This window comes from Nylanderia fulva, unplaced genomic scaffold, assembly GCF_048542155.1.
Source record: "Nylanderia fulva isolate GAGA-0341 unplaced genomic scaffold, ASM4854215v1 Scaffold15, whole genome shotgun sequence".
In the NCBI taxonomy this organism is placed as follows: domain Eukaryota; kingdom Metazoa; phylum Arthropoda; class Insecta; order Hymenoptera; family Formicidae; genus Nylanderia; species Nylanderia fulva.
The window spans coordinates 4,351,498-4,377,843 of NW_028189730.1; the positions used below are offsets into that span (position 1 = coordinate 4,351,498).

General features: G+C 33.5%; 1 protein-coding gene across 1 annotated transcript in view; it reads left to right on the forward strand.

Moving 5' to 3' along the window:
• The window catches only part of Nlg3 (Neuroligin 3), a 230,147-nt gene that overhangs the window by 3,931 nt on the left and 199,870 nt on the right, over nt 1-26,346 (forward strand). The gene's annotated exons all lie outside the window — the stretch shown is intronic.

Below are 26,346 nucleotides of genomic sequence, written 5' to 3' on the forward strand. Positions count from 1 at the left end.
ACTTTTATCTAAAACAGTTTTTGATATTTGGAATAATTTTCGAGATGTATCGAGAAAAGCAAAAAGCCATTCTACTATGAGAGATGGATTTTATCTCCTTAAACCGTAATTCAGCACAAACAAAAAAAAATAGTTTTGTGTTACGGATAAACTACTCTACTTGTACACCAAGTTTCAGAATTTTTTGAATTTCCGTGTTGCCTAACTTTCCTTGTTAGATTAAATGAAGGTGATTTTCTTTAAATCTTTAGATTAAATGGAGGTGATTTTCTTATATCTAGACGAAAGATAAAATTATATGGTGATTTATCTAGATAATTTCAAGATGATATTATTTTTGAGACCGTTTATGTAAACGCAGTTTTTATTATCTATACGTATAAAGATAATACTGCCAAAATTTAATCTAGATGACCATCTACTTATATAATTTTATCTACATAACAAACACTATAAATCAACTATTGAAATAATTGAAAGTTGAAGATGTATACAGGATGTATCTAAATAAGTGCGAAAAATTTTAGATGATTCTTTGTCGAAAATGATGGGAGGTTTCTTATATAAACATATACTCTTATATCTTTTTCCTGAGAAGCTACACTTTTATAAAAAGGAAAATTTAAAAATTAAGTTTTTATTTTAAAAAAATATTAATAAATATTTTTGTTATTAGTGAAGAATATTCACCAAGTTTTATTTTTTAATCTGTCTGAAATTTGTGAAAACAAACTTAATTTAACTTTTTAATTTCCGACAAAGAATCATCTCCTAAAATGTTTTGCATTTTTGCAGATACACCCTGTATAATTACTTACAATTAATCGAGAAATGATTTCGAAGTGCAAACTGATTTACCAAATACAAAAGTCTCTCTCTTTATATATTTGACATCCAATAATACATTAAACATACACAATTAAAATTTAAAAAATTATTATATTTTTCGAATATGATCGCTCGAATACATCGCTTTACATTCGTCAGGGATGCGTGCATTATAAACCGTATATTGTAGTGAAAATATGAAAAACAAATAAAACACGCTAGGATTCATTCATTAGCTTTGAAGCGCCGGTTGATCGGTGCACTTTGATACGCGACTAAATAGTAATCAAGCTGTGGATTTAATTTTATTTTTAAACGGGGGAATCAAACGAGCGCAAAAGGACTCGAAAGGATAAAGTCCTATTATCAGTACACAATTTTCCACGGAAACGGACTCGATAAACGCGTCCATCCATAGCAGAGAGATAATCCCGCATTGGGCGTAGTTTATTTTCCAGATATCCAATTTACTTGTACAAATCGCAACGCGCGATATTCACGCGGTCTTCTCTCTCTCGCTTTTTACTTCGCCTGTAAACTTGTAATCAACACAATAGTTACAAACGCGATGCGCGTTTGATATTGAGTCAAGTTGCAGTGCCCGCCGATCCTGTTTTACAATTCTATTCGCCTTTAGCGAGAAAAAAAAATAGGTGCAACTAACTTGAAATTATTGCACAATATGCGATATAAGGACGCTCATTTCGTGCAAAGTACCGTCGGCTTTCTCCCTTTCATGAAAACCGATGGCAATAATTAATGATTCTCTCTCTTTCTCCATGAATCACAACGTAATTCAGGACTTTAAGATGCGATTTTAAGCAACACACGCGACGAGTTATCCCTTTTGTGTAAAGCTGCATATCCTAGCGCTTTACGCTCGTAAAAGCGGAGATGATAATACAGCTTTTAGCGAAAATTAATAATTTTCCTGCTCCGGGAATATCAACGTAAAATGGAAAATCCCTTCGAGTTTGATTTTTTTAATTAAAAATGCTGCCAGAAATTTTTTATTTATTAGGATAAATCAGATTATATTAGATTAAAGGTTACATTGTAACTATTTGTTTTTACGATACTTTTATATTTTTGATTTTAATTAATTTTGTAAATATTTTAATAAATTTGATTTCGTTTAATTATTTTTTTATTCGAATTTAAATAATATTTTTATATATTAAATATAATATAATATATACAATATATTATCCCAAGGAGAACAGAAATGTCAAAATGATGTCAAAATGTGAACAAAATATGGTCATTTTAGTTCGTCAAAATGACATCAAATTGCATAAAATTTTTGATATGTTATCTTGATGTTCATAATAATAAAAAATTATTATTTTTTATTATTAAAAATTATTGAGATGCAAATTTAAGACATAAGCCGCTTAAAATAATATTTTAATGGACAATTTAGTTTTTAATACAATAACTCAACTCTTCTGCGAACTACAATGATATCTGGATATGAAAAATGTTAACTTTTAATTATCTTCATAATAATAAGCATTGTATATGCACAGTTGAAAAACGTACATCACATTTTCTAAAAATTAAAAAGGTAAAAAGAAAGTCAATATAAAAAGATTATTTTTTTAGTCATCTTCGAGATCGAGATTTCCATAACCAAAAATGACATTTTAGTCAATATGACGTCAAATTGACATCATTTTGACTTTTCTGTTCTCCTTGGGGTATATCACATTTTCTAAGAATTAATATGAAAAGTCATTTTTTAGTCATCTTCGAGATTGAGATTTCCATAACCAAAAAATTACATGAATTTAGTCAATGTGACGTCATTTTGACTTTTCTGTTAATTATATATATATATATATATATATATATATATATATATATAATTAATTTTTATATAGATGGTAATTTTTTAGTCATCTTCGAGATCGAGACTTCCATAACCAAAAAATTACATGAATTTAGTCAATGTGACGTCATTTTGACTTTTCTGTTAATTATATATATATATATATATATAATTAATATATAATTAATTTTTATATAGATGGTAACCGCATGTATTTGTCGAGTATACAAAAGTCATCATTAGGAATGTATTTTTCTTACAACGGGAATATTACGGTGAAATCCTTGTGTTACGAACATAACCTTGTTAAATCGGCCAATTATCTCGCGATCTCTGAAAAAGAGGAAAGATGGCCGGGCTCTCTTTGTGTGCGCCGTCTTTTCTCGTTTCTTCTGCACAGTGAACGTGGCCAAAGAAATCCGATCCGTGTCGATTCTTCTGTTTGGCTTTTTCTCGATGACGAAAGCGCCTCATCATATTTCCCGCGAGCGAAAAAGAGTGCATTAATCTCGATATGAGATATATCCAGCTCGAATTGCTTTAATGTTGGAATAAATACAAAGTGAGGCCTGTGGGATGAGAATACGAGCTGATATCAACTTGTGTGACGCGTGTATCGCAAGGCGCAATCTTGTTAGAGAGAAGAAAAAAAATGGTTGGCGTCCCATGCTCTTTGAACACACAATGAAAAAAAAAAAAAAAAAATGAAAGATTCTTTTGTTACTTTACGAAACACATCATTGATGTATAATTTAATTTCTAGAAAAAAGTATTACGTGCATAAAGTTCATGACATAATTTAATAAATAAAATAAAGGTGCATAATTGAATAAAATGAGATAAAATTATGATGAAATTAAAGTAGATTAAATAATAAAATGAATATATAACAAAACCGCGGGTAATGCAGAATAATAGAAGCTAAATAAATGAAAAACTTATAATTCGCTATTGTGGAGAACAATGTTTGAACTATTCAAATACAAAAAAAAAATCAAGAGAGAGAGAAAAGGAGGGAGGCTTTGAAAAATGTATTCTCCCCTTTCTCTTTCCCATATAACATTTTTTACGGGAGTAGGAAACATATTCTGATAATACGCTCGGGTACTTTTGCATTTTCTTTCCCTTGTAGAGGGTTACATATAGCCCCAAGTAGTGTGGCAAAGTTTTTCACCCGTGTATTGCAATGGTGGCTCGAGTATGCGTGGTGGTGCTACATGATGGGAACTTAATAAGAAACTTTATAATCACCTCGTGCTTAGAGAGATTAAAGCTCGCGAGGAGTAACTTTCCGCGCGGACTTAAGTATCTAAACTAGATAATAGTTTCGAAGCCTAGGCAAGCCGATCAATCTTTGCTGCTCCAGGACCAGATACTTAAAAAATATATAAGCATTAATTCAATTAATTCTATTGTAATATAGTCCAGTAAAATTAGACTTGAAAAGGGCAAAACTTCAAAAAGTAGGATCAAGCTGAATTTTTGTGGAGACCTTTATTTCGATGTTCTAATGAAATCCTGAAAAGTACTCCTAATTTCATCCAGGGCATTTTTTATGGGGGGTAAATTTTAGTTTTTTGCCATTATCTTGAAAACTATTAATTTTTGGAGAAAAATAATTATTATCAAAATTCTCATAAAATTCCATACAAAAAAGGTTATTATACTTTTTTTCGTGGAATTAACCGTTTCGAAGATATAGAGCGAATTATGTCTGAATACAAGAGGTGTAGAAAAATTATAACTTTACCGCACGTTTTTACTCAAAAACGATTAGTTGTACGAAGAAAAGTATAATGACCTTTTTTGTAGAGAATTTTATGAGCAACAATTTTAATAATAACTATTTTTCTCGAAAAATTGATAGTTTTCAATATAATGACAAAAAACTAAAATTTACCCCCTTTTACTCCTCATAAAAAAAAACGCCCTGGATGAAATGAAGGATTCTTTTCAGGATTTCATTAGAACATCGAAATAAAAGTCTCTACAACAATTCAGCTTGATCCTAGTATTTATAAAGTCAAAGTCTAATTTTACTCGACTAATATGGAGAGCGAGACAGAAAAGAACGAATCTCTTCGCGTTGTGTTTATATCGGATATAATCGGAGGCGGAAAAATTAGAAAATAACCCATCTGAGAAATTGGTGAAAATTTGCGAAAATCGGCGTTCCTAAAATTTTGTACTATTTCAGGATAATAATTCAGCGAGCCGCCATTGTCGCGCGGGTTTCAAACAAAGAATCCACGAAAGCGACCATTAATTTGCCGATTTGAATGGGAAGTGTTATTTTATAGCCCGCGTTCGTTTCCCATAAATCGCTTCGCGGCCGCGGAATTCGCGCAATCCTCTCCATCCCACTCGTTGGTCCACCATTGCGATTTTCCTACATTATTTTCTGCACGCTGATTCCAAAAAAAGGTTTTGTTGTGATCCCAGTTATCCGATTTACGCCGCAAAGTTGATCCAGGTGCTGCAGGAATTTCAAAAATGTAGGTCGACAATTTATATATAAATATAAATCATTTCTTTTGATATTAATTAAACAATTAATGATGTTAATTTATTTTCCATTCTGTACATTACTTTTTTATATAATTTTTTATTATACTAATTTAAATCGTAAAATTATATACGATATTAAAGACTCGCGATGCGGGTATCGATTATTACTATGGCACTTTTCGGGCCGTAAATCGGCAGCTGAAAGAAATCATGGTGTGAATACGTGACCCCGAGAACAATTGAAAAAGCTACATTAAACATGGCGGGGAATGATTTACCGGGGGTTGAAGAGCAATCCTCCCGCGTGTTATCGCTCCTTTCCACATCCATTTCTCTATCTTTCTCTTTTATAAAATCTATTTCAATATTGAATGGCGAAAGCCTGCGGCGTATGTTTCTCCCCCTCGTCCAAGTATCAAGCGATCTTTTGCATCGTGCAACGTTATCGTTATCGCTCTTTCACGATTCGGTAAATTTCCGAGGCGCATGAAAAAGTGTAGAAAATAGTTTACCGTATTTTTGCAATTTTAAAAGCACGCAAATTTTGCATGGAATATTATGTGCATATATTCGGTTTTTAATATTTTTGTATGCAAAACGTTTATACATATTCTTTTATTTGTATTTTAAACCTCTTGTGCGTGTGTGTGTGTGTGTATTGTATGTTTGCTAACGTGTATAGAATTCGTGTTTTTCATGTAATTTCTACTTTATGTAATTTTAAATAATTGTATTATTTTAATCACACAATAAATCTATATCTTTTAGTAAAATTTAATAATACAGAAATTCCAGAAGACATAATTATATAGGAAATCCTAATTAAAATTTAATAAATAGTTGAATAAATAAGTTTGATATGTAATATTTAATAAAATAAATTTATATAACGTATTCTAAAAATATTTATACATAAATAAATATTTAATAATTTGCCAAATATTTAGTGTAAGTATTGGTCATTGATGACTTCGAAACTGTGGAAAGTCAAAATGAACAGAATAGAATAAGGTAATTAAAGATTGCTTTTTTTTTTATTAATTTCGATCAAATTTTCGAAAGGATTGATATAATATATGCGAAATTTCAAATTGCGACAGCTTAACAACAAAGGCTTTGGATACCATTTAGAATGTATATTCGAGATTTTTTTAATGATTTAATTGAAACGTGAGAAATTCAAGAATTATTTATTTCATTAAATTTTCGAACAAATATATATACATACATTATATAATTAATTTTTAACTAGTAACCATAAAATGCTAATATTGATAATATTGATCGTAATATAATATTGCAATATGAGACTATATTTATTATATATTATATATATATATATATATATATATATATATATACATATATATCATTTCAATGATTCGCGCGCTATCTATAATTTGAATAATAATGCAATTTTCTTTACACCGGAAGGGATGAATGCAGAAAAATTAGGGGGGAGAATGGAACGTCTAATCTAGCAATATGTTAAAGATAATTGAATATTAATTAGAGATTGTGCCTCCCCGACGCGATCGTAACACATTACATCGATATCCTGGAGCTGGGCTTTTAAACCTTATCGCGTGTAAACGATAATTATAGGATCAACGCGGCGTAATCCGGTTATTAATTTAATTACAATCCCTCGCTAATTTCACGCCGCGCTGATCATTACACGGAACATAGATTTAACGAATCAATTCCCACGTGTAATTTCGCACAATGTGTGCGCTAATATGACCAAAAACTTGATCCGTCACAAATGCGAATTGATTTGCCCAGGTAACTCGTAACTTTGTGTATTGAAATATCGCGATTGTTATTTAATAATCATTACAAATCGTTGTATACGAGTCTATGTCCCGAAAGCTCCATTGCCACGCGCTGCAAAGTCTCATTAAAATTACAATTTCCGGCCTCCGAAAGGTTCCCCGGGCGCGAACTTTCGCCACTACAATTATCTTTAATTGCATCCCATTCGAAAGTTATTATAGACCGGCGATTATGCTATCGGAATTCCGTCTCTAAATTTCTGAACAACCCGGCTTCAAGTATGAATCTCCAATTTTGCGATACCGCAGTATTAAATCTTTATTAATTCCGAATTGAGTTGATAGAGAGATCTGTTCGATTAATTTTATTTTTGTACCTTTAGTCCAGTAAAATTAGACTTTGACTTTATAAAAATTAGGAGCAAGCTGAATTTTTGTGGAAACCTTTATTTCGATGAAATCCTGAAAAATACCTATAATTTCATCCAGGGCGCTTTTTTATGGAAGGTAAAAGAGGATATTTAGTTTTTTGCCATTGTCTCAAAAACTATCAATTTTTCGAGAAAAATTGTTATTATCAAAATTGTAGTTCATAAAATTCTCTACAAAAAAGGTCATTATACTTTTTTTTGTTGTATTAATCGTTTCGAAGATATAGAGCAGTATTAAATCTTTATTAATTCCGAATTGAGTTGATAGAGAGATCTGTTCGATTAATTTTATTTTTGTACCTTTAGTCTAGTAAAATTAGACTTTGACTTTATAAAAATTAGGAGCAAGCTGAATTTTTGTGGAGACCTTTATTTCGATGAAATCCTGAAAAATACCTATAATTTCATCCAGGGCGCTTTTTTATGGGAGGTAAAAGGGGATATTTAGTTTTTTGCCATTGTCTCAAAAACTATCAATTTTTCGAGAAAAATTGTTATTATCAAAATTGTAGTTCATAAAATTCTCTACAAAAAAGGTCATTATACTTTTTTTCGTTGTATTAACCGTTTCGAAGATATAGAGCGAAAAAGAAACGCGCCCAGTACTCTATTCCCTCGGTGATGTGGAAAGGAGTATGTATTTTTTTGAATTATAGACATTGCAACTTTATCGTTTTACTCAAAAAAAATTGATAATAACTATTTTTCTCGAAAAATAAATAGTTTTTGAGATAATGACAAAAAAATTAAAATTTACCCTCCATAAAAGAAATGCCCCTATGAATAAAATTAAGATTACATATTTCAAATGTTTGATAAAGTAATTGTCAAAACATAGATATGGAAAAATTGAATGGAAATCAAGTCGGTCGAGAAGGAAATTTTCGAAGAAATTTTCTTCAAGATTCGGCGATGCTTAAGAACACTAAAGGAACTTTTCAGCAGTATGTTAATCAGCGAGATATATTCCGGGTTAAAAAGTTGGAGTAAAGCGACTCGATCATCCGGCGGAAGCGACGAAAATGAAGAGTCTCGCGGACTACTTAACCAACCTAGGCTAGTAATGGAAATTAACCGAGATTAGTAATGGTAATCGAGGATGTACATCCTCGTCCAGAACTAATTCGGCTTCTTCTTCTCTACGAACTTGGCCAAACGAAGTATAGTTTCACAGATACATGTATATGTATATACAGGGTGTCCGATAATAACCGAATAACCTCTCATGTGCGGATAGATTGAGTTAAGGGGCTGACCATGACTGTTTTACCGACTTTGAGTTTAAGAGCTTTTTTTATTGGTATAAAAAAACAATAAAAAAGTTAAAAACTACAGTTTTTTATCAGCCTCTTGCATCAACTCATAACATACTTATTTAATACAAAAGTTCTGCAGTTTATTTATGCACAAAACATGGCGCTTTCAATAGAAATGACATGAAAGAATAATACAGAAGTAATAAAAATGAGATTAAAAGCCCGTATCAAAAGATTCGTACTTGAATTATGTATATTTGCGTGCGGAATCAAAGTCGAGACATAAAATAGCAAAAATTAATTGCCGGACAGCGCTCCCCATTCATTAATATCAGTACTTTCATTGTGGAGAATTTTTCAATCTGTATATTCAATAAAAAGCGAACCTAACCTAACTTAATTTAATAAAAAGTGAACCTAACCTAACCTAATTCAATAAAAAGTGATCCTAACCTAACTTAATTTAATAAAAAGTGAACCTAACCTAATTTAATCCAATAAAAAGTGAACCTAACCTAACTTAATTCAATAAAAAATGAACCTAACCTAACTTAATTCAATAAAAAGTGAACCTAACCTAATTTAAAGTCGGTAAAACAGAACAACGGCAGCGTTCCCTTAATTGAGTAAAAAAGTCCTCAGATTTTGGCATCTTTGCATTAATTAAAATTGAGAAATTAATAAAAAAAGCTGGACCAATCAGCGTTGGGGGTTTTTTGCAAATGGCAACGACTATTGAATGTCATTTTGCGGTGATTGGCCGATAGCTTCTAATTAATTTCTCATTAATTAACGCAAAGTGGTAGGACTTTACTACTCAATTTAACTCTACCTAAATACGAGGGATCGTACGTAGTTATCGAATATCTTGTATATCGAGTGGTTACAAATTGCCGCCAAATATATCGTGCGCCTTCGACGAACTTCAACTCTAAAACATTGAGAGTGTCCGCGGTGTAGAATCCTTCGCGTCCCTCAAAGTTCTGCATTTTCTTCCCGTAGAAGGACGAGTGACGCCGCGGGCAACGAGCCATCTAACTTTATGACGAGTAATAATTTTACGAGTGGCATAAAAATTACAAATGAGCTTAAAAATACGGAGAAAAGAAAAATTGATAATGGGAAACAATATCTCTCGTAATAAAAAAAAAAAAAAAAATAAAAATACGGAGATATAGTAATAATTCACCACAATAACCGTATAAAAAATTAATGCGACTTTTCTACTGTATTCTTTCCAATTATAAATTTGAATCGTATTATCAGAGACTTTCCCCGAGTCTCGAGACCCGGGAAAAGATTAGACATGATAAAAAAAAAAGTCACGGAGGCCAAGAGGAGGACATGGGAAATGAAATTTCAAAGGGATCCACAACGCGAGGAAGAGAGGCGAGTAAATCGAATTTGCGGCGGGCGTGACTGAGGAACGGAAACGAGCGGCGAAAGGGAGGAGAGGGCGGGGAGGGAGAGGGTGGAAATTTCGCGCAACCGCGAAACGGCTCTTTCTGCGCGCGGACGGCGGACGATTCCGCGTGTTTGCACGCGCGTTGGCGAAAATTCAGCCGCGAAAATGCCCGGGAAAACTGTAGTTGTTTGCGAAGGCCGGGCGCTCGCATTCCGTTTGCTCTTCAGCAATGTCATTAACCCCCTTTCGTTCTCGCAGGGTGTACGCACTTCTCGCTAACTTTGTAACGCCTGTCCCCGGAATAACATGCAAAAGCGAAACGCTTGATATGCACACTTGTTTTTTTTTTCCTTTTTTTCCAGTTTCTTAAATTATCTCATTTACCCCAAGTTCATTTGCGGAATTTTATTAATGTTTAATTTTGCAGTTTCATTCGGGGGTTTTTATACTCTCTCGAACTGAATCGATAAAATAATGTGAAATTGATTATGAATCAATGAGTATTTATTTATCTGTGAAAACACTCACATTTTGCTTCTCCATTTTATAGTCCATAAAATTACGACAGTAAAATTTCTTTTACTGAAAAATTTGTAATAATTGTATATATTTGCAAGATAACTTTTAATGTCTTTTTTATTTATTTTTAATTACTTTTTAGTAAACTATACTTTTATGTGGAATGAAACACGTATAACTAATATTCAAATTTAGAAAATTATACGCATATTACATTTTCACTTTTAAAATATATTAAATTAACAAAAAATAAACAAGACTTTTTATGAAAAACCTAGATATTTTTTAACAAAATATATAGCTATAAAATTTTATAAAATTATATAACATTATATATATATATATATATATATATATATATATATATATATAATGTCATATAGTATCATATTATTTATAATATTATATTCTGTTATTATAATATTATATATCAATTTATAGCAACAAATATATTATGTTCAGCAATAATATAATATTTTATAATGTATTTAAAATATTTTGATTGAAACAACTATTAATACCATTAATTAATTCTTTTAATAAGATCTCACTGTTTCAGAGAAGGTTAAATATCACTGAATATATTGAATCTGTTTTAAAAAAGTAGAGTTTAAATTCTACTTGATTTGTACGACGAGAGTACAAATATCGCTCCTTTGGAAAAATATTATCAAGAATCGCGCTCCGTCACCGATAATCGACGATATCGCGAGAAATTCTCGCGCGCACGGCAAAGTTGAAGGAAAGACGTCGACGAGAGGAATTATCGAGAGATTAAGGTATCGCCTCGCATTGTTACTCCCCAGACTCCATCACTCAGACTCCAAGAGTGCTTTGGAAGTCTCGCGACTTCCGTCTCAAATCTCACGACTCCATTTAAACTCGACCTTCGTGAGTCTTACATCGCGGGGCTTCCCCTCTCGCTATTAAATACAACCTGTACACGCCAGGTTTCTTCTTCTTCATCGACAAGTGAAATTACACCTTCCATGAATCCAATTTTAATCCAAAAAGTTTCTCCATCGCATTATTTTCTTCTATTGATTTACGCTAATTCTTATTATAATATTGAAAATTTATTGCAATGTTTATGGGGGTGTTTACCCTTCTTTGGAATCATTGCTTTAAAAAATTAAGCATTCGCTGTCTTTTTGAAACAACGCTGGAATTTATTTGCATGATAATAATATTTAATATAAAAAAAACAAAAATTAGAAAAAATTAAATTTAAAAAAATTAAAAAAGAAAAAATAAGGAATAAAAAAAATTTTAATCATGCCTCCCTCTCCTGAAAAAAATCTCATGGGTGCGCATTATGCATATCATATACAAAGGCAATGTTTTGTAAATCATAGAATCTGTTTCTCTTCCTGCGATTGGAAAATTTACTAAATCTGGCAACTATGTGGATAATGCACTCTCTAGGCTGAACTATCCGCGTCAATTTGAATATTTATCCGTTCGATACAGGCTCTAAGCTTTTAGCCTCATGCTCGCATTTACAGGAAAGCCATTACGGGCCATTCGCCTACAATTCTGCAATTGACAGCTCCATCAGGAGGCTGCGTCGGATGATTGGACCGTGGAGAGTCTTCTCGGCAGCGAGAGTGAGAGAGAGAAAGAGAGAGAGAGAGAAAGAGAGGAAGGGAGAGAGAGAGAGAGAGAAGCTCGGTCACTGTGAGTGCGACTAGTGAACTATTCTTTACGGCTTTCAATCCTTCTTTAAAGCTCCCTTTTTCTTCGGTCGTCTTGTCTGACGGGTTATCGACACTCGGAATCCAGTTCAGTGTGAATCGTGAAAGATCGATTATTTCATCAGTATTTTTAATATCATCGATTCACGGCCTGCCTTCATTCCTCGCGTTGCAAAAGGCAAAATAAATCCTAAGAAATTGGTTCAAATAAAAAATGGTGTCTCATTTTATTTCGTAATGTCAAGATGTCTGATTTAAAAAAATGCTCTACGTACCTTTAAGTAAATGAAATAAGTTTCCGTACGATGAAACGACGTAATGTCGCAGTAAATGGCTAGGCAAAATAATTTAGACGGCTCGCGCAAATAAGCGGCGATAGTTTGGCGGGAATGAAAAGGCATTTCGCGATTCGATTATCCGCGACGTGGCGCAGTTTGCAGCTCCGGCGGCCGGAGCTAAATGCAAATTTCGCAACTTATGACGTTCAGCGGGCGTAATTTCGTTGCGAACTGTAACGCTGCATAACTTGGATGGCTTGTGTGACGAACGTGAGTCACGTTTCATTGCGCAACAATAGGCAACGCCGGGGTCTGCGTTATCGGAAGCTTTTTAATTACGTTCGCGAATTGCCGGGGAAATCAATTATGTGTCTCATTTACCTCGTTTGTCTCCCGTGAACCGTCAATCGGATTGTGTATTTGATACGAATGCATCCGATCGCGACGCGAGCGGCGTTCATTCGACCGAAATTTCCGAATTGTCCTCGCAGGATGACAACGACGTAAGTCACATTCACTAGGCATGAGATAGAGGTCAACTGTGTATTTAAAAATTCGAGTCACCATTCAATAATCGAGTTTAGGATTCAAACAAGTACTCGCGAGAAATAAAATTTCATTTATTGTACACTTGCGAAATGGATCGAATCTAGAACAATTGTTTTTTTACATCGAGTACTTGTTAGGTGCGGAAGAGTACTTATGAGTACTTAGAAAAAATACTTATGAGTACTTACAAGTACTTATAAATACTCTCCATCATTAAGAAGTACTCATGAGTACTTACAAGTATTGTACTTATAATTATTTATAAGTACTCGTAAGTACTTATGAGTACTTCTTAATGATGAAGAGTATTCATAAGTACTTGTAAGTACTCATAAGTATTTTTTCGAAGTACTCATAAGTACTCTTTCGCACCTAGCAAGTACTCGATGTAAAAAAACAATTGTACTTACGAGTACTTATAAATAATTATAAGTACTTGTAAGTACTCATGAGTACTTACAAGTATTTATAAATACTTATAAGTGCTTGTAATCACTCATAAGTATTCATAAGTGCTTATAACTACTTACAAATACTCATGTTTAATTACTTACAAATACTTATGTATAAGTACTTACAAGTACTTATGAGTATTCCACATTATAAAGAATAGAACTCTCTATAAGTAGCACTTATAAAAAGTAAAAAATATGATCAAATATGAACTTATTTATAAGTACTCAAAAATTCAAATATATCTAATCCAGATTGGAAGTATACATAAGTACTGCTCTTGGTCTTCGAGGTACTTATAAAGAATGTAAACTAATCTCTCATTCAGTTTTGAATCTACTTAAAAATACTGTTTTCTTTTTTTAAATAATCAAAGAGGAAACATACGAACAAATTTGAACAAATTTGTAAGTTACTTAATTCTATTCATAGTTTTCGCTCATTTGAGCGTAAAATTTAAATTAGATCTTTGGAGATATTGTTTTCTTTTTCGAATATACTAATAAATAGGAATACTTTTCTATTCCATATTCCAATCTTTTCTTTAACAACATTTGATTGAGTGTCGTGTCTTGTCAACGTTTGTTTTCATGAGATTTTTCATTGGATTTATAAACAGTGGACTATGATTTAAATTTTAATGTAGGAAGCTCTTGGAAATAATGCAATATTTCGTTATAACTTTTTAATGACGTTATGGGAAGTTGCTTTTTCTCATTTCCAACGTATTTCTACTTTATTTTTAATTTTTATTATTCAGAATCTCGTTAATAACAGTAATGTGCGACAGCATGCGGAACTTTTTCAGAAATCAGCGTTCCAGAAAAAAAGACAATGAAACACAAAGGTATCAAAATAAAACATAATATAATATAATACAGTAAATTCCCATTGAAGGAGATGCCGCTGGTTGTAAAAATAAGAAAATGTCGGGAAGCAAAATCCAATTTGAAATTCTGCCGGAAAAATTCGATGGAAATTTGATCAAAAGCGTTATTCTGCACACGGGATACTTGTATCTTTGCAAATGGCAACAACGAAAGAAGAGTGGGAGGAGGGAGAAAAAGCTATGGAACCGCGTGTTTGCGATATGGGATACGTGTAAAGCAATGACGCGGATCGGGAATTTTTGCGGGGATTTCAACAGAAACCGTCTCGTTCCTGTAATAACAACGTAAAAAGTTTGAACGGCCAATAAAAAGTTGGAATAGACTGCTGATTGCATTATGTACGAGCGTACGACCGATCAATCGTTAATAGTAACGACAATTTCCGTAACTTTGTTCCCTCATTGCGCGTTTTGGCATAATGTGATGTAATATCACGTGACATCATCCTCTCCCTCTTTATCCTTAACGATATCATCCGCTCTGAGACATAATCTCAATTCCAGCTTTGACGATCTCTCACCTGTAACTAACGGACTTATCGTTATTTAGTCTACACATGGCGACAGAGTGGTAGACGTGCACATCGATCCTGCGTAGAATTTAATAGAGAACGTTTGTCGATCATATTCAAAATTAATGAATTTGCCGTGGCGATACCATGGTTGGGGGACCACAAACTCCTTTAGAACTTTGAGGTCTCGCAGCAGCTAATTAATTGCAAATATTGTATTTCGCTTCCAAGTCAGATGGAATTATATTCCATGTGTAGAGATGTAATTTGCTCGTTCCCTCTCTCTCTCTTTCTCTCGCTCTCTCTCTTCTTTATCTATTGCAAACTTAAAAACAGCAAACTTCTCCCCAAGATATTATATTACACCAGGAAACTTTTTTCCCAGTAATGTATAAATTATTGGTTAAAATTCTTTCCACTATTTCTGAAAAAATATGCGTCGAAAGATTGTATCACTTTTTTTTCTATCGAGAGGGAAAAGAGAGAGAAAAAAGATTTGTCTTGAGATATAAAGATTTATTTCCAGTAAGAACTGTTCGGAACTGAAGAGGATCAAGGCGTGGATTCTCCGAGTTTAGGATACCCTCGGATCTTCAGCTCTGAAACGGGAATGAGAATAGACGTGGTCAGTGTATCGATGGAAAAAGAAGTACCGCCAACCCTCTCCTTGGGGAGCGAGAGACTTCCAAGATCTCTCTTTAATCCCGCGGCGGAAAATACACGCGAACTTTGTGACCGGGGCGGATTGCGTATTCACGTAATTCTTCGATCGAGAGGAAAAGAAATTGCATTTAAATGGGCCATGCAAATCTACGAGGGGTGAGAAGGGAAGGAAGAAGGAGGAAAAGAGGGATGTAGATCGGCGCTCTCCCTCTACGTCGACGACCCTCCAAACCACCGTAGCATTACGTGCACGAGAGAATCTTGTTATGCTAATACGCGGCAACATTCCGCGGCTCTAACAGCCTGGCGTGCGGAAAACGAGTCGCCGATTTTTGCGGAGGATCGCGAGAAAGATGGCGGTCGTCTCTATTGATCGCGCCTCGACGACGCTTTTGGCTCATAAACGATGCTGCCGTAATATAAGAGGAATTATTTTTCGACGTACACGTGTAGCCCCTAGATCCTTGACATATATATGGAAGTTATAAACGGCGGAAGATATATATTCAATTAATCCTTGTATAGTTAGATGGCAGGTGGTCCCGGCGTATTTTATATTCTACGTTATTCCCATCATGTTAGTTTAATCACGTCAAATTTTTGTAACGTCGTTCTTCGAATATTTTTATGGATTATTGAAGAAATATTGAGATAAATAAAAATAAATTTTTGACCGAAAAAAATGGGCTGGGATTATTTTGCACCCACGCGATTAATAAAGAGACTTCGGACGCGACTAATTAAGGATTAGTATTATTTGAGGATTAGTATTGTTTGAGTGAGTGTGTAGTGCATTTTATTTAACAGATTATAATGAATAATCAGATATTGTTTATTTAGATCTCAATTAAATGCTTAACAACATTTTATCATGAAGATTTAATCAAAATATCTCCCTTGACCAGTAAATCAGGAAGTCTATACTCATAAGTGATTGCATGGTACGGTCGCTCGAACTCAGTATGTATCAGTAATGGTGGTTGTTATACACGATGACTTGTTTAGCAACATATGTAACGAGATCTAAAGCTGACTTTATATATATATTATCTTGACATTGTTAATAACCGTCTTTAATGTTTGATATTACAATTCAATTTATAATTAATAGTATATTGTGTATCAAGTGCGGAAAGTTGACAATTGGTCACGAGTGCGCGAGGTGGCCGATCGCACGCCGCCATCTTGCGACAGCACGGTGCGGGAATAGCCGCGTTCAAAGTTATTGTCCACGGCTGAAGCCGTGGGCAATACATTGTCCACGGCTTCAGCCGTGCACAATGACTTTGAACGCGGCTCAGCCGTAGGCAATGGCTTTGAATGCGGCTTGTTCACTCACCGCGTCGCCGCTAGATGGCGGCGTGAGAAATCGGCCGCTTTCCGCACAGAAAACACGCACACAAAGTGCCACTTTGCCTGCACGTGTAATACAAAATATTTTTATTGCGCTGAAGAAGGCTTGAAATGTCAGCCGAAACGTTCGCAAAATGTTTATTTCTTATGTATTTATTATTTGGTTTAAATGAATTTTATTAATATCAACTGTCAACTGTATTACGTTTAATAGCTCTTATATTATTATTGTTATTATTGTGAAAAAATAAATATATAAATATTGATCTATTTATTTAGAAGAAACTAGGCTGAGAAATATATCAGATACACGACTCATTTTTCTAATAATAAAAATATAAACGCACGTTTTTGGGATTTTTGTAATACTCTTTGTAAAATACTCTTAGAAAAAGTCTGCGTGAAAAATGCGACCATTGAATTATAAAGCTTGAAAATATTCGCGGTGAGAGACTTTTGGTCCAATATAACGATCATATTTCCTGGTGGTCCCAGAGTATTTTATATTTTACCTTTTACTTTGTGATCATGTTAGTTAAGTCACGTCAAATTTTGGTAATGTCGTACTTCAAATATTTTTATAGGTTATTAAAAAAAATTAAAATAAATATCAAGGTAAATCAAAAATAATTTTTTGACCGAAAAACATAGCAGGGATTAGTTTGCATCCCACGCGCTTGAAAAGAAGCATCTAAATATTATAATCAATTTATTTATTTAATTAATTTAATTAGAAAAAGCCAGGCAGACAAATATATCAGATACACAACTCATTTTTCTAATGATAAAAAAGTAAACATTTTTTGGGGGAAGGTTTTGTAAGATTCTCCGAAAAAAAGTCCGTGTGAAAAATGCGATCCGACATTGAATTATAAAGCTTGAAAATATTCGCGGTGAGAGACTTTATCTGCCCCAATATAAAGATCTTACTTTCTGCGGGTCCTTTTGTGGGGGTGGCGGGGGCAAAAAAAAAAAAGAGGGGGTGGGAATATGACGTCGCCGCTTAACGTCGGCATAATTATTTTCGGTACGGGCGACCCCGCAGTCGTATAAAACGTCAATCCCAGCATGCGCGAGGCGTGCTACCAACCCTCCAAAAGAGGGGTAGGGGGCCGAGGGGGTGAGATAAGACGGCGAAACCGGTTGAGAAAGCCGAGAGGGTGGAATAAGGAACGACGGAAGATCCTTGGTAGGAGGTCTCGTGCCGCGAGCGGTAAAAAATTTCTTTCCCCAATTCTCTCATCCGCCTTGTGTATCCCCCATCTCTTCTTCTTGGTTTCTCATCTCATTTTCATTCTTGTATTCGGTCCTCACCCCCTCCCGGAACTCTTGGGAGGGACTTTTTTAATGAGTGTTCGCGGCTTAAAGGGGGAGAGAACGAAAGAAAGAAAAAAAACGGATGAGTGGAGCGCACTAAGGGAATAGGAGCCATTAAAGAGAACATAATCCTTTTTACTTTCTTCTCTCTACCTACTTACTGCCACCCTTGTGCGCCAACTAAGCGTAATTCACAAACTTTTGTCGGATTAAAAATGTTCGTCGGACCGTCATGGCCGGTGATCTCTGTCCTCGTTCATCATCTCGCGCGATTCAGTCGCCAAAAGGCACCCTTTCTCTTTTTTTTGGAAAGCTCTTTTATCAAATTTAGAGATACATATCTCGTGCGAGAAATGGACAAAACAGAAGAGAGTGTAAATTAATTGAAATAACATAAGATTAGAAAAAGGTGAGGAAATGGAATGAACGTTGAATGGAAATTTAGGGAGATTAGTATCTTTGTCCTGCAAAATGTCTTTAATCTAAATCGCATGCAGCTCGGGGGAAGATAGCAGTCTCGTGATTATCGTTACACGAGAAAACAGTGCGCGAGGGACTTGACGATGCAATAATTACCGGCACGCGCGTGTATTCTCATTCTCTCTCTCTCTCCTTTTCTTCCTTTCTGCCAAGGAACAATGTCCCCGTTACTGTGCGAGTTGCCATTCCTCGTTAATTTCGCGATGGAAAAAGCCATGTCCAGCTTAAAAGGGAACGTAATAAAGGTCATCAGCCCTCGCGCTCTCTCATTGTTCTCATCCTCTAACGAGATAACAAGAACAATCTTATTGTCCCTGCGATTGGATACGTCGCTCCTATGAAAATCCAAAGCGGGAAAATACATCGATGTCCGTGAAAGGTGCAAGAAGTAGTTAAGAGGATCTTAACGCCTGTTTTACCGACAAAACGATCATTTTACTGCATCCCTTTCTTTATTATATTGGTTGAATGGGATAATAAATGCATAATCGATATTCACCCTTCAGTCAACGTTTTATTATTTATTTTTTATAGCAGCTGCGCTAGGCATCGAACATTTTTTTTATTATATTTTTAAATAGAAAGATGCGATTTAATTTGCTTCTTTATCTTTAATTATAAGGTTAATTATAATTGTAATTTTCTCAATCTATAATTATAAGATTTAATTGTATAACTTTTTTCCATTTTCAACTTGAATTTTAATAATAATTATGATTTTAATAATGCTGATATTAATTTTAACTGTGAATTAAATTTGATTTTGAATTTTAATTTTTAATTTCATTAGTCATTAACATTTACCATTAATGTTAAAAAGTTTTCGAAAAGCCCTTTTGTATTTTTTGCTTCGAGCGGGGAAAAGTTCCATAAATTCTTTTTTAATATTTAAAACTGCTTCGAATACTCGGATTTACAGACAGAAGTTAAGAAGTTAGGAGAAAATTATTTTTTTTTTTAAATGTTGTAGGAGATTATTAACTACAGATCGCGATTCTTGAAATTTTCATTGCCGCGTCCTCGCGAAAGCTGCGATTTTGAGGTAGAAACAAAGTTGGAATCTATCGATTTTATGTTAAAACCAAAAGAAATAAATTTTATTTTGATTTTCTTAAATTTATATTTCGATTGGCTACACAGATTGATAAATCTTTTCCACAATTAGGATATTAATATTAACAAACTGCGTTAGCTTATAATTTCAGGTAATAAACAATCCGTACGGCCAATAAATAGATTCATAGTCAAACCTAACCTCACTTTTTGATCGATAAAACAGATTCAATCTGGCATCACTGTGGAAAATGTCGAGGATCAGAGATATCCCCATTAAGGTATTAATATTAACAAACTGCGTTAGCCTATAATTTCAAGTAATAAACAATCCATACGGCCAATAAATAGATTCATAGTCAAACCTAACCTTCACTTTTCGATCGATAAAACAGATCCAATTTGGCATCACTGTGGAAAGTGTCGAGGATCAGACATATCCCACAATTAAGGTATTAATATTAACAAACTGCGTTAGCCTATAATTTCAGGTAATAAACAATCCGTACGGCCAATAAATAAATTCATAGTCAAACCTAACCTCACTTTTCGATCGATAAAACAGATCCAATTTGGCATCACCGTGGAAAGTGTCGAGGATCAGAGATATCCCACAATTAAGGTATTAATATTAACAAACTGCGTTAGCCTATAATTTCAGATAATAAACAATCCGTACGGCCAATAAATAGATTCATAGTCAAACCTAACCTCACTTTTCGATCGATAAAACAGATCCAGTCCGGCATCACTGTGGAAAATGTCGAGGATCAGAGATATCCCCAATTAAGATATTAATATTAACAAACTGCGTTAGCCTATAATTTCAGATAATAAACAATCCGTACGGCCAATAAATAGATTCATAGTCGAACCTAACCTCACTTTTCGATCGATAAAACAGATCCAGTCCAGTATTGCCGTGGAAAATGTCGAGGATCGGAGACATCTTCTCTTCCTTCGGACGGCTCTCTTTACGAGAGTGGAATTACAGGTTTCGGATTCCGGATGGGTTGACTTTTGGGTTAAAGAGCTGAAACAATAAAGGGACGAGGAAGGGCGCGACATTTCCGCGAATTGGGTGCGGAACGATCGACACAGTCTCTCTCTCTCTCTCTCTCTCTCTCTCTCTCTTCCTATCTAATCGTCTTTGGAACTTCAGGAATGAAGTGCCGAGCCGCGGATTAAGTGAGATTCTGTGCTTGAAGAAGACGAGAAGCGAAATAACAGGAGAGGTCGGAGAGATTCCGGATATAATCGGGGACGTAACCCCCTGTAAAGAAGGAGAAGGGGACGATATTTCGTCGCCCTGGGTAGTAGCTAGAGTCCTCCTGAAAACGGCAATCACGGATGTAGTCACGGAACGCTGACGGGGCAGAGATTGCTTTATTTCCCCAGATTTTCCTATTTCGCGCGAAACAGTCGTCGCCGGATACAAGCGAGGGGAGAAGAGTGGAAAGAGGGAGGCACAAAACGCCCAAAATCGCCCGTTGGGTGAAAGATATCGGAGATTCCGATGAATAATAGACATCAAGTTTGCATACACGTGGCTTTCATAGAGGCGAGAGATGAGAGAAAGAGAAGTAAACGGAGCGGAAAAAAGGGGGCGAATTTAATCGAAGTTACAAATACGTCCAATATTTCCGTCCGCTACGAAATATTGAAAGCCCCCGAAATATCGACGTTTTTAAAGTCTAATGAAAGAACGAAAAGCTTTCGCGCAACACACGATGAACGTTAACGGAGAAATGCAATAGTTTGCGTAATTTCGTACCGATTTCTTTGCAAGCGTTATTCCTTTTTCCCTCTTTTTCCTTTTTCTCTCAAAGTTTTTTTTAGAGTTGATATTCCTTGACAACTCGCTACGAGAGAAGAATAGAAATATCGAGAAGTTTGTCTTAATAAAGACTCTCGATATCCCGGTGGAATATTTTGCGTGTAAAAATGAACGGCGAGAAAGATCGGGAAAATTCGCAGTGATTTCTGTAAATCTCAGTCGCGAGGATCTCGAGGGGAATCGGGAAGTGCATGAATTCGAAAACTTCGTGATCTAAGATGACGCGTTTCCGGGACGACGATGAATAATAGACAGGAACCTATTTAGCTTTCGCAGCGCGATCGCAACGAAATATAGGAGGGACGAGAAACGAAGAAGAGTAATGTGGAGCACGAGATGGTGGGGACGATTAAATTAGTTGACGTAACGGAAGGTTGTTGCACCTCTCCGCGAAAGCTCCTGCAGGTACTTAACAGAGAACTATATTCCAGGATTTCCATTATGCTGCACTGCAAAATAGCCTTTCTCCAAGTTGCCGGAGGAACAATACGCAGACCTCCGACAATACCTTACAATACATAAATTCGTGCTTCCTGCGGGCGAAATCAAAATCGAAATCAAAATCGCAGCTTTCGCGAGAACGTGACAATGAAAATTCCAAGAATCGCGCTCTACAGACAATAATAATCTCCCGTATCGTCTTTAGAAAAATTATTTCATTAATTTTTGTCTATGAACCTGGGCACTCGAAGCAGCTTTAAATATTAAACGTGTAGAATTTCTGGAAATTTTTCTTGCTCGAAAAAAAAAATACAAAGGGCCTTTGTATTCGAAAACTTTCTAACACTAATTGTGAATGTAAAAATTTGACCTATAAAATTAAAAATTGTAAATTCAAATTCAAAATATAATTAAATTATCATTACAATTAAAGTCAAAGTTAGAATTAAAAGCACCATTAAAATCATTATTGAAATTAAAAATTAAAAGTTGGAAAAAATTATAAAACTACATTGTACAATTATAGATTGAGTATTTATTTTAATATTGCCAAATAAATTATTGATTTGAAACTAATAATATTAATTTGATGTGAAAAATATTTATTTCATATATAAGAAAATTCTTTTTAAACAAATAAATATTTATTTGTTTCAAATAAGTGATTTATTGGGCAGTATTAAAATAAACATTTATTAATTTTATCATTTTTTTCAGTGTACTCATTTTTTTATTTTTTCCATACTTTGCAGCTTTAGATAATTTTCGGTTTATATATTTTTAATTATGTGTGAATAAATGTTTGGTGTTAAAAAATTACTAGAATTAAAAAATTAAAAATTGAAAATTTAAATTCAAAATCAAATTAAATTGTCATTACAATTAAATTCAAAGTTAAAATTAAAAGCACCATTAAAATCATTATTGAAATTAAAAATTAAAAGTTGGAAAAAATTATAAAACTACATTGTACAATTATAGATTGAGTATTTATTTTAATATTGCCAAATATATTATTGATTTGAAACTAATAATATTAATTTGATGTGAAAAATATTTATTTCATATATAAGAAAATCCTTTCTAAACAAATAAATATTTATTTGTTTTAAATAAGTGATTTATTGGGCAGTATTGAAATAAACATTTATTAATTTTATCATTTTTTTCAGTGTACTCATTTTTTTATTTTTTCCATACTTTGCAGCTTTAGATAATTTTCGGTTTATATATTTTTAATTATGTGTGAATAAATGTTTAGTGTTAAAAAAATTAATCAAAATTAAAAATTAAAAATTGAAAATTCAAATTTAAAATTAAATTAAATTGTCAATACAATTAAATTCAAAGTTAGAATTAAAAGCATCATTAAAAATCATTATTAAAATTAAAAATTAAAAATTAAAATTAAAAGTTGGAAAAAATCATAAAACTGCATTGTAAAATTATAGATTGAGAATTATAATTATAATTGAAGCTAAAAAATTAAAATAAAATCGCATCATTCTCTCTAAAAATATAATGAAAAAGAATGTTCGATGCCTAACAACTGCTATACAAAATGAATAATTAAGCGTCGACAGAAGGATTAACGTCATATAGGTATTAAATTCGGCGTATTAAAATTTAACTGAACGTCATCTGAGAGGACATTGAAAAAAACGCAACTAGGTTAACAAGATCCGTCAACAGCGTTTTCCCGCGGGTCTCGTAGGACAGGGGACAGAATACGGGGTTGCAGTTGTCGGAAGACGAGAGAGAGAGAGAGAGAGAGAGAGAGAGAGAGTCGAGTTTAGTCACCAGAGCCTCTCCTTGTTTTCTCATCCTGTACAAGATTAACCAGCTTGTACGTCTTGCGCGGATTAAATGAATTTTTTATCCAGATCGCCCCCTATTTTGACAGAGTGCATCAAATCGCTCAACTTTCACTCGGGGTATAAATCGCGTTCGCTCGAGTTCTTTTATAGCGTCGCGATAACGAGCCTGTTTTCCAGATTTAGCGAGATAAGTCTTTTTTCTTTCGTAGAAAGAACGAGAAGCCGGGATCTTTAAGAGGTTCTTTGCCTGGCTCCTCTTATGACCTTGTCACCGAACTTGCTTTCTTTGAGAACTCAAGTTTTTTTTTTTTTTTTTACTTCTGGTGGGTAATATTTCAAAAGAAAAAATGTGATCGTACAGGAATAAGAAAATCTAAAACTAATAATAAAAAAATAAAATATGAATAAAAATAATAAATATATATATATATATATATATATTCGATTTATGGGAATCGCATTTGCGATTTTGCTTCGGGGCAATATGAATTTCAGTAACGACATAATTGAAATCTGATGACTGAAACGCGAGGGAAAATATTTGGAAAAATACCCTCGTGTGTTATTTTTAATTAACAAGAATTTAATTAACAAGAATTCTAATTTTTCTATCTTCTCCCTCTCAAGAGAAAGAGAGAGAATTCTCGTCCCTTACTATTTCCATCACACTTCTTATTTTTAATTACGCGCATCCTTCTTTACAATTTTCTCCTCGCTTGCGTTTCTCAAAATAATTAGCAATTTGAAATTGTTCCAACCAGTTTGCTCTCCTCCATAAATGCTTCCTGTCTCTCCCGTAAGTGCTTAAACATGATTAATCTCCACCAAGATTTTTGTTCATACGAGTGGTGGCCTCGCGCAGAGACCCGGACGACCTTGCACGAGGAAGACTGGGAGAAGGGAAGTTGCGCATTATGCACAATAAAGGAGAAACAAGAGGGTAACGTCAGACACACTTAGCGTCGGAACTTTTTGCCGGCGGCTCTCAGGCCATCCTTCTTCCCGCCGGGAAGGAAGAGGGTGGTCGAGTTGGGTGGAAGGATAAATCCAGAGGCAGGATTTAAAACGTTCTCGGAGAGCGTGTAAAACAGCGATGACAACGGCGAGGCCCTCGCGACCGCGCAAACGACACAAAGTGGGTGAAATTATTTCTGTGAACCCGCAGAAAATTATTCCGGACATTCTTCATCGCGAGAAAAAAAATGCTCGCCGCGACTTCCTCCATTTGTCAGACCAAAAGGGTTCCTTCGTCTTCGCGGAGAAGCGACGTTCCCGAGAAATTGAATGTTGATTGATGAGAACGTGATGATCGAATGGTAGATATGGCGATAATTCTCTCGATAATTCTCGAGATTGTTTTCTTGGATATTATTATGCGAAAGGATTTTTTAAAGGATTTTCCTTGTCTTTGACAGGTCAAGAGTTTTCGATACTTTGCGTTTCTAATTTCAGGGATCTTCGGTTTTTTGATTTTTTATTACGCTTCTAGTGTATATTGATTGCGCTCAAATCTTTTAGAATTTTTTATTTTTTTTTTCTTAAGTGTATTATTATACTAGAAAAATTATTGAATTCGAATAAGTATTTATTTTAATATTGCTAAATAAATTATTGATTTGAAACTAATAATATTAATTTGATGTGAAGAATATTTATTTTATATATAAGAAAATCCTTTTTAAACAAATAAGTATTTATTTGTTTTAAATAAGTGATTTATTAAGCAGTATTGAAATAAACATTTATTAATTTTATTATTTTTTTTCAGTGTACTTATTTTTTTATTTTTTCCATACTTTGCGGCTTTAGATAATTTTCAATTTATATAATTTTAATTATGTGTGAATAAATGTTTAGTGTTAAAAAAATTAACTAAAATTAAAAATTTAAATTCAAAATCAGATTAAATTGTCATTACAATTAAAGTCAAAATTAGAATTAAAAGCACCATTAAAATTATTATTAAAATTAAAAATTAAAAATTAAAATTAAAAGTTGGAAAAAATTATAAAACTGCAAGTGTATAATTATAGATTGAGTATTTATTTTAATATTGCCAAATATAAATTATTGATTTGAAACTAATAATATTAATTTGATGTGAAGAATATTTATTTTATATATAAGAAAATCCTTTTTAAACAAATAAATTTTTATTTGCTTTAAATAAGTGATTTATTAGGCAGTATTGAAATAAACATTTATTAATTTTATCATTTTTTCAGTGTACTCATTTTTTTATTTTTTCCATACTTTGCAGCTTTAGATAATTTTCGATTTATATATTTTTAATTATGTGTGAATAAATGTTTAGTGTTAAACAAATTAACTAAAATTAAAAATTAAAATATGAAAATTTAAATTTAAAATCAAATTAAATTGTCATTACAATTAAATACAAAATTAGAATTAAAAAAAGCATTACAATTATTATTAAAATAAAAATTAAAAATTGAA